General features: G+C 32.7%; 1 protein-coding gene across 1 annotated transcript in view; it reads left to right on the top strand.

Annotated features, from left to right (window-relative positions):
* The first annotated feature begins 5,033 nt into the window (after window positions 1–5,033).
* LOC125038709 (sphingomyelin phosphodiesterase-like) overlaps window positions 5,034–5,085 on the top strand; it is a 13,161-nt gene continuing 13,109 nt past the window's right edge. Inside the window, exon 1 of the mRNA XM_047632281.1 lies at window positions 5,034–5,085. This exon is cut by the window's right edge and continues 69 nt beyond it. The gene's annotated coding sequence lies outside the window, so the exon portion shown is untranslated.

Below are 5,085 nucleotides of genomic sequence, written 5' to 3'. Positions count from 1 at the left end.
TGATGATGATGATGATGATGATGATGATGATGATGATGATGATGATGATGATGATGATGATGATGATGATGATGATGATGATGATGATGATGATGATGATGATGATGATGATGATGATGATGATGATGATGATGATGATGATGATGATGATGATGATGATGATGATGATGATGATGATGATGATGATGATGATGATGATGATGATGATGATGATGATGATGATGATGATGATGATGATGATGATGATGATGATGATGATGATGATGATGATGATGATGATGATGATGATGATGATGATGATGATGATGATGATGATGATGATGATGATGATGATGATGATGATGATGATGATGATGATGATGATGATGATGATGATGATGATGATGATGATGATGATGATGATGATGATGATGATGATGATGATGATGATGATGATGATGATGATGATGATGATGATGATGATGATGATGATGATGATGATGATGATGATGATGATGATGATGATGATGATGATGATGATGATGATGATGATGATGATGATGATGATGATGATGATGATGATGATGATGATGATGATGATGATGATGATGATGATGATGATGATGATGATGATGATGATGATGATGATGATGATGATGATGATGATGATGATGATGATGATGATGATGATGATGATGATGATGATGATGATGATGATGATGATGATGATGATGATGATGATGATGATGATGATGATGATGATGATGATGATGATGATGATGATGATGATGATGATGATGATGATGATGATGATGATGATGATGATGATGATGATGATGATGATGATGATGATGATGATGATGATGATGATGATGATGATGATGATGATGATGATGATGATGATGATGATGATGATGATGATGATGATGATGATGATGATGATGATGATGATGATGATGATGATGATGATGATGATGATGATGATGATGATGATGATGATGATGATGATGATGATGATGATGATGATGATGATGATGATGATGATGATGATGATGATGATGATGATGATGATGATGATGATGATGATGATGATGATGATGATGATGATGATGATGATGATGATGATGATGATGATGATGATGATGATGATGATGATGATGATGATGATGATGATGATGATGATGATGATGATGATGATGATGATGATGATGATGATGATGATGATGATGATGATGATGATGATGATGATGATGATGATGATGATGATGATGATGATGATGATGATGATGATGATGATGATGATGATGATGATGATGATGATGATGATGATGATGATGATGATGATGATGATGATGATGATGATGATGATGATGATGATGATGATGATGATGATGATGATGATGATGATGATGATGATGATGATGATGATGATGATGATGATGATGATGATGATGATGATGATGATGATGATGATGATGATGATGATGATGATGATGATGATGATGATGATGATGATGATGATGATGATGATGATGATGATGATGATGATGATGATGATGATGATGATGATGATGATGATGATGATGATGATGATGATGATGATGATGATGATGATGATGATGATGATGATGATGATGATGATGATGATGATGATGATGATGATGATGATGATGATGATGATGATGATGATGATGATGATGATGATGATGATGATGATGATGATGATGATGATGATGATGATGATGATGATGATGATGATGATGATGATGATGATGATGATGATGATGATGATGATGATGATGATGATGATGATGATGATGATGATGATGATGATGATGATGATGATGATGATGATGATGATGATGATGATGATGATGATGATGATGATGATGATGATGATGATGATGATGATGATGATGATGATGATGATGATGATGATGATGATGATGATGATGATGATGATGATGATGATGATGATGATGATGATGATGATGATGATGATGATGATGATGATGATGATGATGATGATGATGATGATGATGATGATGATGATGATGATGATGATGATGAGTTAGCGTGTTATTGGAGACCCTTGACAAAGCGATACACTGAAATTTTACTTCTTGAATACACTGACAGCCTAACAAGGTGCTTCTGTGTGTATACGGAATATAGAGTGAATGTATGTACCATTGACAAAATAAAAAGAAAGAGAGAATAAAAAACAAAAATAAAAAAACAATGGTATATCAGTCAATCGACCTAGAAAATCCTTTCTTATCACCTATTGCTCTCTCTCTCTCTCTCTCTCTCTCTCTCTCTCTCGCACACAAACACACACACACACACACACACACACACACACACACACATACATACATACATACATACATACATACATACATACATACATACATACATACATACTTACATACATACATACATACATATATGTATGTATGTATGTATATATGCATAGTCTACAAAAACGTGGAAAATGATGTTACACAGAGCCAAGACCTAGTTGAGGAATTATGGTAAGAGCTTTCAAAAGCGAAGATTAAATAAGCTGTATGTGTAGCAGCCTAATTAAGAGAGAAAAGACAAAATGCGAATGAAAATGCTTTAAAATGTTTTAAAAGACGGGCATTGGAACTCGGTTGTTTACTTCAACGGCAGCTGTAGTCACCTAACAGCACCAGGCCCTATTGTAGGGATTTGGAGGTAAATCACTTTCTTTGTACTTGTTTATTTACCTATTATTTCAATGTTATGTTTTATGAGTTTGTTAGCCTTCAAATATGTGTTTCAATTGAGTTAATTGTATGAATTATTATTAGTTTAATAGTATATATGACACGGGGCCAAGTAGTCGTCTGCTTGTTAACATGTTTAAAGTTTCATTTACTATATCTATTTATATAGTATTAGAACAGTAGGATCAAAATAACTGATATCATTCGAGGGATGAAGAGAACTCAGGGAACATATATTATTTCAATATATATTTAAGTATGCTTGTGAAGATCATGAAGAATGTTAATATATTTGCCAACACACAAACTGTTACGTTTAATTTAGCATCTGTCCTTTATAGTTGCTTAGCCACGCAATGACGCTTACTTCTCCGAACGCTTTATGAAAACGCTTTGTTTTGGATCCGCGGATAAAGCGCCAAAGACCCAAGAAATTCCATTGTGCCATTTTCGAGTATTTTGAAAAGATTTAGGATGACTAAGATCTATTCACCGCCACGAACGTTTTTTTTGTCACCTACCAAGTTTGGATATAGTTTTCATCTATCAACTTGTAAAATTGGAAATGTTGAAGGTTTAGCTGACTGCAACTCGTTTACTTTAGAATGCAGGTATGTGAACTTTGATTGTCTATTGTTGTAACTGTTGTTAGATTTATGTTACTGTTGTTATTATCATTATTATCATCATAATCTTGATGATCATTATTATCATCATAGTCATCATGATCATGAATATTATGATGATATAGATGATGATGATGATGATGATGATGATGATGATGATGATGATGATGATGATGATGATGATGATGATGATGATGATGATGATGATTTATCCTCAGGAATTACGAATACTTCAAAATTCTTACTAAATTTTCCTTAAAATATATCGGTAATAACCATTACCGTACTAAGGAAAAGATAAAAGATCTTTATTTAGAAAATGACAACGACAACAGGTCCAAGACCGTGTGACCGAAACAGTTGACATAAGCAGGTCCACGTACTCTGTTTTCCTTCGTACCATGACAAGCGTAAATGTGGATTCAGGTCTCACGCCTTGTTGACGATCGATAATGACGAAAGTAAATTATAATCAGGTCACTCCTCAAGCAAGAGAAGGGAAAACATGTACATATATACATGACGAGGCTGTCACTAAGGGAAGACCTTTGCAAGTAACGCATGCACTCAGGAGGGAAAAAAAGAATGGGAGTGGGGAAGACGCAACGAGTGACACGATAACATATATATATATATATATATATATATATATTATATATATCATATACATTATATATATATCATATATATTATATATATCATATATATTATATATATTATATTTTACAAAGGCACACACACGCGCGCACACAAACACACACATGTATATATTTGTATAAATGTGTATATATATGTATATATGAATGTATATGTAAATATACATAAATACATATATATATATGTATATATATGCATACATATATATTAAAACACACCAACACACATACATATACACACACACACACACACACACACATACACACACACATGCATATATATATATATATATATTGAATATTCATTTATTTATATATGTATTTATATATGATATATATATATAGAGAAAGCGAGAGGGAGATACATACATACATGCATGCATGCATGCATGCATGCATGCATGCATGCATACATGCATACATGCATACATGCATACATGCATACATGCATACATACATACATACATACATACATACATACATACATACATACATACATACATACATACATACATACATATATATATATATATGCACACACACACACATTAATATTTTAAATAAATAGATATTCGATTGTGTTCCACGTGGCTTCAGCAAGATTGTCATTTTTCTCGTACTTTCCAATGTTCATGTTACTTCGTCTTCTAGAGATAAAAAAACGCAAAATTTACGCGATAACACATTACATCATATTGGGAAAACTAAGTAAAAAGAAATGTCGCTCTTGATAAAGCTACTCTTGGCCTTCACCCGTGTCCTTAAAAAAGAAACACAGCAAGAGAGATAAGAAAAAGAAGGAGAAGAAGAAAAATAAAGAGGTAGAAAAATAATAATTGGAAATCCAAAACTTATCGGTATATATTACGTTCTATCTATTTTTTAGAGCATTGCATTTTTTTTTTTACTTTTTTCGGTAATTTTTGGCAATGTATGTATACACTGTTTTTGTTGTTTATCATATCTTGTATAAATAACGTACAGGCCGAACTCAGAACTCACCTGAAGTGTGTATTTGTCTCGCCTACACATTGTTCTGGTAACACTGTGGGAGGATAGGTGCTGTAC

Source organism: Penaeus chinensis, chromosome 25, assembly GCF_019202785.1.
Source record: "Penaeus chinensis breed Huanghai No. 1 chromosome 25, ASM1920278v2, whole genome shotgun sequence".
Lineage (NCBI taxonomy): Eukaryota > Metazoa > Arthropoda > Malacostraca > Decapoda > Penaeidae > Penaeus > Penaeus chinensis.
This window is presented reverse-complemented; position numbering and strand designations above follow the sequence as displayed.